This window comes from Hipposideros armiger, unplaced genomic scaffold (genome assembly GCF_001890085.2).
Source record: "Hipposideros armiger isolate ML-2016 unplaced genomic scaffold, ASM189008v1 scaffold_900, whole genome shotgun sequence".
Classification (NCBI taxonomy): domain Eukaryota; kingdom Metazoa; phylum Chordata; class Mammalia; order Chiroptera; family Hipposideridae; genus Hipposideros; species Hipposideros armiger.
The window spans coordinates 12,305-23,793 of NW_017732250.1; positions in this window are offsets into that span (position 1 = coordinate 12,305).

Consider the following 11,489-nt stretch of genomic DNA (forward strand, 5'->3'; position numbering starts at 1 on the left):
TGGCATTCTAAAGTTTGCTTTTTTTTACGTTTAATATATTAGAAATCATTTCATATCAGTACATTAAAAAACATCTTTATTCTTTATTATGACTATATTGTATGTCATTAGATAGATGTACCCTAGTTTATTTAGCCTCAAAAGGTAGCTTTAAATTAATATAATTGGAACCCACAACTCTAAAAACTGCAAATAAAAGCAAATTATAATCCAATTTTCCTGCCATGGAAAAAACATTTATATACAACATAGACTAACTTGTCAGTATCGCTATAATAAATTTAAATTTTTCTTAAATATTTCAAAACATTAAAAGACTTAACTACATATTCATGGTGATATCTTAAACATTGTTTTAAAAGAAAACAATGTTAACATCTTCCAATAGGTAAAGGATTCCTTTGAGATTATGAATAGTGTGTTAGAAAATTACAGAAATTCTTTCAGGTTGAAACAGTGCTAAATGACTAAAAAGAACTTTGAAAGGATGTGTTTGTGGAGAGTTTTTGAAAATGTAAATTATTGCAGTGGAATTATTTATGCACTTCAAATGTCTTTCTTGCTTATTGGTGAGTGCAATCGTGTGTAATTATCTATAAAATTCAATTCATGGCCAATCGGGATGATTTAGCTTCTTTACCAGCCAGACACTCCCTTCCCTGATCACGGCTTACAATTTTTTTAGTGTTTAGTGTAGCAAACCTGTTTCTCTTGATTACCTAAAAATCTCCAGAATTAGTCATCTCTCTCTACTTTATATACAGTGGATTTTGACTTGTATACTTTATATACAGTGGATTTTGACTTGTAGTCTCATAGATATAAAATTGATATTTGGTGGTGTTAAAAGTAGAGGGTTTTTAAGAGGTATCATAGAGTAAAATTGACTGTTCCCTGTGAATAGATCTATGAATTTGAACATGTGTATATATAGATTCAAGTAACCACCATCTTATCATGTAACCTCCACCATAATCAGATAGAGAATGTTTCTACCACCCTCCCCCACAAAAACCTCCACATGCAACAGCTGATAGCCACTGATATTTTTTGTCCCTATAGTTTGCCTTTTTGAGAGTGTCATTGAAATGGATCATACAGTGAGAAATCTTTGAGACTGGCTTCTTTTACTCAGCATAATGTCTCTGAGAGTCATCCAAGTCCTTGCATATGTCAATAATTTGTTCTTTTATATTGCTGAGTATTATTCCATTGTATAGATGTACCACTGTTTGGTTATCCAGTTACTCACTGAAAGATACATGCGTTGTTTCCAGTTTTTAGTGAGTATGAATAGAATTTCCATAAATATATGTGTACAGGTTTTTGTGTGAACATAACTTCGAATCTCCCTAAGGTAATTCAGGAGTAGGATTGGTGGGTCATATGCTAAGTGTTTAACTTCATAAGAAAACTACCAAACTGTTTACCAAAAATTGTTACACCATTTTGCATTTTTCCCAGCAATGTGGGTTCAGATGGTCCCATATCCTCTCTAGAATTTGATATGGTCAGTATTTTTTATTTCAGCCATTCTAATAGGTATGTAGTGGTTTCTGATCATGGTTTTAATTTGCATTGCCTTAATGGTTAACGATATTAAATGTTATGCTTATTTGCCATTGTATATCCTCTTCAGTGAAATGTCTGTTCAAGTTTTTTATCCATTTTTAAAATTAGATTGTTTGGTTTGTTTTTGGTTGTTTTATTTAGTTTTAAGAACTTTTAAAGTATGTATCCTGTATACAAGCCATTTGTCACACATGTGATTTTCACATATTTTCTCATTTTGTAGCTTGTTTTCTTATTTTCTTAACAATGTTTTCCACAGAGTTTAACAGTTTTAAATTTTGTCAAGCCCAACTTATTACTTTTTTCTTTTATGGATTATGCTTTTGGTGTCATGTCTAAGAACTTCTACCTGACCCCAGCCCACAAAGATTTTTTCCTATGTTTATTTCTGAAAGTTTTACAGCCTTACATTTTACATTTAAATCTATGATCTATTTTGTATTTTTGTATAAAGTGTGACCTTTAGGTTGAGGCTTTTATATTTTTTAATATATGGATGTCTAATTTCAACACCATTTCTTGAAAAGACAATCCTTACTTTCACTAGATCGCATTTGAATCTTTGTCACAAATCAATTAGCTATATTTCTATGAGTCTATCTGGACTTTCTATTCTGTTCTGTGAGCTATTTGTCTATCCCTCAGCCGACACCACAGTATCTTCATTATCACGACTTTATATTAAGACTAATATGGGATATTATGACTCATCCAACTTAATTCTTTTTTAAAAATAATTGTTATGACTATTCTAGTTACACTGCCTTTCCCCATAAATTTTCGAATCAGCATCTCTATTACTGTAGAAATAGAATTGTGCTAAACATCTAGATTAGTTGACATTGTCCCAGTGTGTCCCAATCCATGAATATGATATGTCTCTCCATTTATTTAGGCCTTCTTTGAGTTCTTTCATCAGCATTTTGTTGCTTTCAGAATAGGATTCTGTATATGTTTTACTAGATTTATAATCAAGCATTTCAGTTTTTTGCTCTATTGCAACTGGTATTTAAATTTTTTTTATTTCCAATTGTACATTAATAATATATAAAAATACAATTGATTTTATGCCTTGACTTTGTACCCTGACATTATTAAGTTCAATTATAAATTCCAGGAGCTCTTTTTTTGTTTTGTTTTGTTTTTCTATAGATTCCTTGGGATTTTCTACGTAGACAATTACATTGACTGTCAAAATAAGGGCAGTTTGCTTCTTCCATTGCCATCTATGTGCCTTTTCTTTCCCTTGTACTGACTAGGACCTTGAGTATGAGATTGAATGGGAGTAGTGAGAGGGACATCCTAGCCTTGTTTCCCATCTTAGCATTCAGTTTTTCCACAGTTGAGTGTGATGTTGGCTCTAGATTGTTCTATTGAAGATGTCCTTAATCAGGTTGAGGAAGTCTGCTGAGAGTATTTATCATGAATAAATGTTGAATGCTACCAAATGCTTTTTCCTTATCAGTTGATATCACATAGTTTTTATTTTTTAGTCTGTCATTGTGGCCAATTACATTGCTTGATTTTTCTAATATTGAACCAGCCTGTATTCCCAAGATGAACTCTCCCCGCATTTGTTGTGGTGTATTATTCTTTTCTATATTGCTGATTTTCATTTGCTAATATTCTATTGAGAAGTTGTACATGTATGTTCATAGGGGACAGTGGTCTACAGTTCTTTCTTGTTTTTACCTAGTTTTGGTTTCTGGGTTATGCTGGCTTCATAAAATAAGTTGACAAGTGTTCCTTCCTCTCCTATTTTCTGAAAGAGCTGGTGTTGGTGTTTTTCTTCTTTAAATGTTTGGTAGAATTCACTAGTAAAACAACCTTGACCTAGAGATTTCTTTTTCTCTGGAGATTTCAAATTACAATTCAATTTCTTTAAATGGCAGGCTTTTAACAAAAATTCCCATTTTTAGTTTTTTTGAAAAACCTGACCTCCAGAAAATTAAGGGCTACGTAGCCATTAATATTTAAAGTTCAGTTCTCTGTACTAGTTGAGAGTAGTTTAAAATAACTATGGCACTGACTTGGTGAAAAAGCATTTTGTGACTAAAAAGAAAGATAGGCTAGAACAACCATTAAAAGCATGCATGACATTGGCAAGTGACAAAGTTATATTTGGTTCTGTAACCTTGGGCAATTAACGTAACTTCCCTAGCCTTTCTTCCCCTCATTTATAAAAGGGGAAAAGCAACATATACATGACAGAGGTGTTGTAAGGATTAAATGAGTTAATGCTTGTCAAGGGTGTCACACTCTACAAAGTAAGCACCTAATAAGCAGTAACTATTAATATCATTCGTGTAGCTTTACAGAACAGTTACAACAATGTATACAGGAAAGATGAGAATAGTACCAGGGACTGAAAGTAAGCACTCTCTACCCTAGAAAATTATATAACGTAAAGATTTTAGGGAAATTTAAGTGCTTATGCTTTCAGTTTTATTCATAGAATATTAGCACTTGATTTAAAATTAATGAAAAATTCTGTTACTTCCAATTTCTGGCTCTAGATTTGTAATTTTTTTCTGCAACAACCGTCTAATTTTTTTTGAAACTTCACTTTGATTTTTCAAATACCACAATAGAGTCCCTTGTGCAATAAAAATTTGCTTGCTCTTATCTTTTCTAAATCAGATTTTTCAATCTGCCATCCTCCCCATCTCTGTCTGCCCTATCCATTGTATTGATACATTTCTTGCAGAACAATGAGCAGGGCCCCTGAGTTTGAACACACTTTATTCACTTATTTCTTTAATAAACAAGATGAAAAGCAAGCAGGCTTGATAAAAGAAGAATATCAAATTAGCTTACAAGCCTCTTCACATGACAAGCAAGAAAGCGGGTTTGACTTACTTTGGAGATGGCCTTATATTAGTTATGTCATTATTGTGGTCTCAGCAAAACTGATCTTACTCAGTGTTTCCCATCTTTTCCTAAATGGACTGCTTTATCTTTTCTTGTATCCCTGGTCTTCAAAAATTTGCAGTCTGATTAATCACTACTGTGGATATATAATTAGATGGAAGACGTGAGGTAGGTGATGCTATAGAAGAATAGAGAAGGGAGGGGTTTGTGCTGTTGGAAGTAGAAGGAGAAAGTTAGAAGGGGATACATTTCAAGGAGGCTTTGAAGGTTGGGAAACCTTTGGGGAGAGCAAACTAAAGGAAGGTGGCTGTGGGCACTCCAAATTGCTGAAAGGTGAACAAAGGCAGGCAGGTGCAGAAAGGCTTAGCGTTTGTATGGATATGTGGTATGGGATGAAAAGAAGGGAGGAGTAGATTTGCAGGAGAAATGGTCTGGAACTTGAGTGCTTACTTGTGTATCTCAGGAGAGAAGGGAATGGGTAGGGAAGGTGATTACAAGAAGACTTTTTAGAGAGGCAGTATATTGGGTCTTGGGAAAAGTCATGACACATGTTTGCAACAGATGGCACTAGTTCATTTTTGGAATTACTAGAGTCATTCACATCTATGTTATTTGACAGTTGACAGTTCTAGCTTCATTCTAAAAAAATTTGAGTGATTTGGTTAATTTTTGGAGATTTTACAATAAGTTGATGATGGAAGACCACACTGTGCATTTTTGCCATATTTTACTGTTTTACTCCCATAAAAGAATGCGCATCAAGCTTGTGAAAAGTTGCATGAAGTTTACGGTGACAATGCTCTACAAGAACATCAGTGCCAATGATGGTTCATGAAATTCCGTGCTGGTGATTTTTATCTCAATGACACTTCTTGGTCAGGGAGGCCCACCAAGGTTGATGATGACAAAATAAAAGCATTGATCAAGTCAAACCACATTACATGACACGAGAGATTGCAGAAACATTGAACATCCATCATTCAAGTGTTCACGACCACCTGAAGAAGCTGGGATATGTAAGCAACCTCAATATTTGGGTTCTGCATGAACTCAAAGAAGTTCATTTGATGGCACGTATAAACATCTGCAATATGCTCATTAAATGTGAGGAAAACAATCCTTTTTTGAAGTGACTGATAACTGGTGATGAGCAGTGGATTGTTTACAACAATGTGGTGCACAAATGGTCTTGGTCCCGATGTGATGATTCACCTCAAATGACATCGAAAGCAGACAATCAGAGGAAGGTTATGATGTCAGTATGGTGGGATTTTAAAGGTGTCGTGTTTTTCATGCGTGTACCAAGGAACCAAACAATCAATTCGAATGTGTCTTGTCAGCAACTGGACAGTTTGAATTAATCCATCATCCAGAAACGTTCAGAGCTTGTTAATTGTAAAGGAGTTTTGTTCCATCGAGAGACCACACACAAGTTTGATCACCCGTCAAAAATGATTGGAGGGCCGGCCGAGTGGCGCGATGGTTAAGAACTGGCTTGGGATGCCAGTGGGCCCCGGTTCAGATCCCACATATGAGGGCCAGTGACACTGCCCTCTAAGATGCTGAACAACAGCTCAACCTGGAGCTGGGCTGCTGTGAGTCATGGCATAGGCTGCAGCTCCTGTGGCAGTGGGTTGCCAAGGCTACTGTGTGTAGCCACCATCCCGCGTGAGCAGCTAGCAGCTGCAGTGAACGGCCGTCCAGAAGCCGGCGACTGATCTGCCTCGCCCGGGAAGAGCGTAATGATGGTGCCAACTTGGACCAGTGAAGCAACGTCCTCCACAACTAGACTGAAGAACAAAAGGACAGCAACTTGTCTGTTCCCCTTCTCCCAATTCCCCAGCACTGTTCCCATCCCCCCAATTCCCCAATAAAAATCTTAAAAAAAAATGATTGGAGCTTGGATGGGATGTGTTGCCACACCCACCATACTCGCCTGACTTTGCGCCGTCAGACTTCCCCTTGTCTCACTCTCTTCAAAATACCTTGCATGGTATAACATTCAATTCAGATAAGGCTGTAAATCAGCACCTTGTTCAGTTTTTCGCAAATTAAGACAGGTCCTTCTACAAACGAGGAATTATGAAGCTCACTGAAAGATGGCAAAAGGTTATCGAACAAAACAGGCAATATATCATTGATCTTTGTTCTTTATATATAAATAAATGACCTTTGAAAAACATAGACAAAATATGTCATGACTTTTCCAAAGACACAATAGCTTAGTTGTTTAGAGTATGGGCTCTGGAGCCAGCCTTTCCAAATAGTAATCCTGGCTCTACCATTTATTAATTGTATGACTTGGGCAAGTAACTTCTCTCAGTTTCTTCATCTATAAATCAGGGATAATAATGGAAATGTCTTCATTTGGGCTATTGAACCTGGCTCATAATAAGCCCTATATGTGTTCATTTTTATTACCATTACTACTGAGAAATTAGTTGGAAAGACTGGGAACAGTCAGATTATGGAATGTTTTGAAAGCTACTAGAATTTAGAAATCATGTGAAAGACTACTGGAAGCATTAGTTTGTTTTTTTTTAGTAAAGTGAACATGATGCTATTTTGGATGTTAACTAATTGTAACATCAATCAGATCTGCTCAGCATTAATTAAAATTTTATTCAGATTTTATTTAATTTTCATGTTACACTGAACTTGTATCTATATTTAATACACTGAACTTATATCTATATTTAATACACTGAACTTATATCTGTATCCAAAAGGATGATGATAAAGCATACCAACCAAGATGCTAAAACCCAGGTTGAAGTCTTTTGTTGTTTGATATTAAAATCAAAGTGGGACTGTTATCCATAAAAAAGTCAAGGCAGCTAATATATAGTAAAGTTACAGATGAAATGGAAAATGATTAGGGGTAATTAAGTGAGCTTGCAGACCAAGAGGCAAAAATAGACTCAGGAAAACAATCATGTATAAGAAAAATATCTTTTAAAATTAAGAGGATGATTTGAGGAGATTGAATTTGTTTAAATAGGTTGGTTGGGTAAGCACCAAGCAACAACAGTAATAAAAAATAAAAGGAAACATGTACAGAGAAATATACTCAAATTTTCATGTAAAAATTCCCTGAGCCTGGCACCCCCCTAACCCCTCACTTTCTTCCCTATACTTGTACATAAAAGACTAAAAATACTATCTTTCCCTTTTTATTCTAAGGACATCACCTTTATTTTAGTCTTACCTTATATTTTGCTCCAGGCAGGTCAGAGTTAATATTTTGAGTTTCAACTTGGGTGAGACTGTCCACTTCCCAAAGCTGCACACACCCTCACCCCATCACAACCACGTTTTGGGTGAAGTCTTAGACCCAGCAAAGGAGAGGGATGCATTGTCCTTGGCAATAAAGGAGGATGAAGGCCATTTCTTCTGAGAGACTTCGGTCATATCTTAGAAGAGTTGATTCTTTTAAAACTGAAAACTACACTGTCACTGTCAAATAGGGTCCAGTCCCAGTCTAGGCCATCTCCACGAACAGCATTTCTACTCATTCACTGGCTCTGCCCAGAAACATGGCATTTCTCCCTCCTATCTTCACTCCAGTTCATTACTAAATTCTGTCCATTCTACCACCAAAGTATATCTCAAATCTATCCACTTTGCTCCATCTCCACTGCCATCACTCAGACACCACAGGTCTACCTAATGTTTATGCAAATTGGAAAAAGGAGCCCCTTCCCCTGGGCAGATGCTGGGGCTGGACTTCAGCCCTATTTGCCATCTTTGTGCAGGATTAAGATCTCCCAAACCATGCTGGTGGTCCTGGAGCCCAGCCCAAGCCGTACTACCTGGCTGTAATCACCTCCTCCTTGTTCTGCCCACATCCAGTCTTGTCCCCCTCCAATCCATTTTCCACATGACAGCGGGACTAATTTTAAATCACCAATTTGATCACTTCACTCCCTATTTAACCCTTCAATGAATTTCTGTTGCTATTGGGATAAAATCCTAAACACTTAACATGGCCTACAAGGTTTGTATGATGTGGTTCCTAGTTCCCTCTTTACCCTACTGGCATCATTTCCCCTGGAGAACATGCAGCCACACTGCGTTGCCTTGGTTCTTGAAACTTGCCAAGCTTCACCCCAAGAGACTGCCTGGAAACTTCTTCCCTGACAGTTTGGCTAATTCCTGTTCTTCCCTCACACCTTAAATGTTATTGCCTCAGGGAAGCCATTCCTGAATCCAAAACCAAAAGTAGGTCTCCTTATAGCACTTCATTTTTCTTTAAGCATACTTAACAGATTTGTAACTATATCTTCATTCGCTAGGGATTGACTTCTTTAATATCCTTTTCCCCACTATATACTGTAAGCGCCACAAGACTAAGAATCACGCCTGACTAAGCCCAATGTCTTTCATTTATCTAAGTTCCTATTCAACAGGTTCACACCAAAGAGAAGTTCACAGAGAGAAATTCACAAGTTAACATAGAGAAGTCTATGCTAGAGACTATGCTAAATGGTAGGCATACAGAAGTGAAGAGACAGATGAGTCCTTGCTCTTACGAGAGACAGAGAGCCAAATAATAAGGAAGCAGACAAGATGATTACAGATTGTGATGTGTGCTATATATTGGGTCGTTGGGAAAGTCATCACATATTTTTCTATGTTTCTCAATGCAAATATGCGTCATGACTTTACCGACGGCCCAATAGTAGATTCTGAGTTCTCTAAGTGCAGAGATCTGTCTGTATTATTACCAAATGTCAAGTGTATTGTTTAGGATAAAGCTAGCTGCTAAATATAACTGAATAGTTTACTTCACTGTCTAAAATAAATATTCCTGGTGGGTGGATGGCTCTCCTTCAAGTGGTAGAAGAATCCAAGCTCCTTCTAACTTGGAGCTTTGTCTTCATCAGCATGTGGCCATAGAAAGAGAAAAAGCATGGAAGATTGCTTGCAGAAGTGGTTTTTTTGTTTTGTTTTTAAATTGGGGAAGGGGAACAGCCAAGTTGTTGTCCTTCAATCTTAGTTGTGGAGGGTGCAGCTAGCTCAGCTCCAAGTCCAGTCACCATCCGGCCGCCCGTTGGCAGCTCGCAGCCTCTCAGCTCAAGGTGCCATGTTCAATCTTAACTGTGGGTGGGCACAGCCCACCATCCCATGTGGGAGTCAAACCGGTAACCTTGTTGTTAGGAGCACGTGTTCGCACCAGCTGAGCCATCCTGCCACCTGTTAGCAGCTCAGCTCAGGCACAGCTCGCTGGCCCATGTGGGAATCGAACCAGTGCCCCTGTTGCTCAGAGCTCGCCCTCTTAACTAACTGAGCCACTTGGCCTGCCCCTTGTTTTGTTTTTAATGAACTAAGTCTGGATGGCTACACCTAACTTCCAGGGAGGCTGGGGGAACACATGTATCTCTGTACTGAGGAAGAAGAGTAAATAGATTTGGTGATCAGCTAGCACCTTCAGTAGCGTCTGGCACAACACTGGCATTATGAAGAAGCCGATAAATTAGAAATGGAGCTTGTTTTCAAAAATTTTATAATCTATGAGAGTGTATACAGAAATCAATATGAAGTCTGATCTAGTATGTTGAATCTCTAACTTCTGGGAATCTGGAAACAGTCTTTAAAATGAAATTAGAAAATTTGTTTTTCAGGACAACAAAAATTTTAAAAATTAATCTGCTTGTCTACTTTAATTTGGGGTCATCTTCAAAGTTTCCTTTTTTTTCCCCCATAGTTTTTAGCCTGTCCCAAACCTTGTCACTTGACAGCCTCTCCATTTTGGGGTTTGGATGGTCACGTTAGGACAAGTGCACAGTCAAGGCAATTGGATGCATCAGAAGTGAGAAGCATAGTCTAACAATCTGAGACCCAGCGTTGACAGAGCCACACCGCAGCGCCTAGTTCACCTTGCAAATTCTTTGCATATACTTTTATGGTATTCTTTATAATTTTATGCTCTGAGTGAAACATTCGAATTATTCTCCGGTACCAAAAGCAGACACATGGTCACGTGTGTGTCTGGTAATCTTTTGGGCGGGGGCCCTGGAGAAGCTTTTCCATTCTGAAACTGGTTTTCATGTCCTGGACCGAATCAGTATTAAAAGCCAAGAAACGCAGAGCTCTAAGGGGCCTCATCAATCAGAAGCATTCACCTTTTCGCTTAACCTTAGACTCAATTCAGACGGGATCTGAAGTCTGGAGTTTACCGATTTATCCTGCAGAGATGAAAAAGCGAAACATGCCTGAATCCTTGTCAAATTGGTTTTAGTTTATTTTTCCCAAGAGAGAATCCCCCCAGAGGTAGTCGGAGGGCACGGTCCTGGCTTAGCAGGTCCGTGCACCTGGTACCAAAATTAATCGCGTCCAGCTGCAGGTGGGGGCAGTTCTGCTGAGAATGGGCAGTGGGGGTGTTTCCTCGACCCCTGGAGCGGAAGGGACCGCGCTCCCACCAACGGGATCTCCAGAAAGTAGAAGTGGGGGCATCACATCCGGGAGTCCCGCTCACGGGCGGGAGCTGGGGTATGGGGGGGTTCCCCCGCAGTGGAGCCGCCCCAGGAGCCCGAAGCGGGGCGCAGCGCCGCAGGACGCCCGCCACGCCCCACACCGCCCGGCAGGCGAACGCGGGAGGCCGCGGGGCCCCGCCAGGCCGCCGTAGCGCGCTGCGGCTTGGGCCGCTCCTCCCGCCGCCCTCCGCCCCCTGCCTCCCGGCGCCGCGGCTGCTCTGGGCTGGCAGCGCCTGCCGCTGCCTCCGCTTCCTCCTCTGCAGCCGTTCGGCCGCTGCGTGACGCGTCGTTTCCTCCCAACATGGCGGCTCGGGCAGGTCGGCGGTGATGGAGGCCAGTTCGCGGCCGCGCCGGGTGCTAATCCCCACAGTAGCCAGGGCAACCCTGCTGGCGTTGGGCCTCTGAGCCGCCGCCGCCTCGTCCCTCGGCCGCCGGCCGCCCAGGCTGGGCTCCCTCGCCGGCCCCCGGGCCGGAGGGCTGCGTGAGGCGGGTGGCCGGGAAGCGACCCGGTGCCGGCAGAAGCGGAGGTCCGACCGGCGCAGCCCTGCAGGCGCGGCCTCTCGGGGGGGG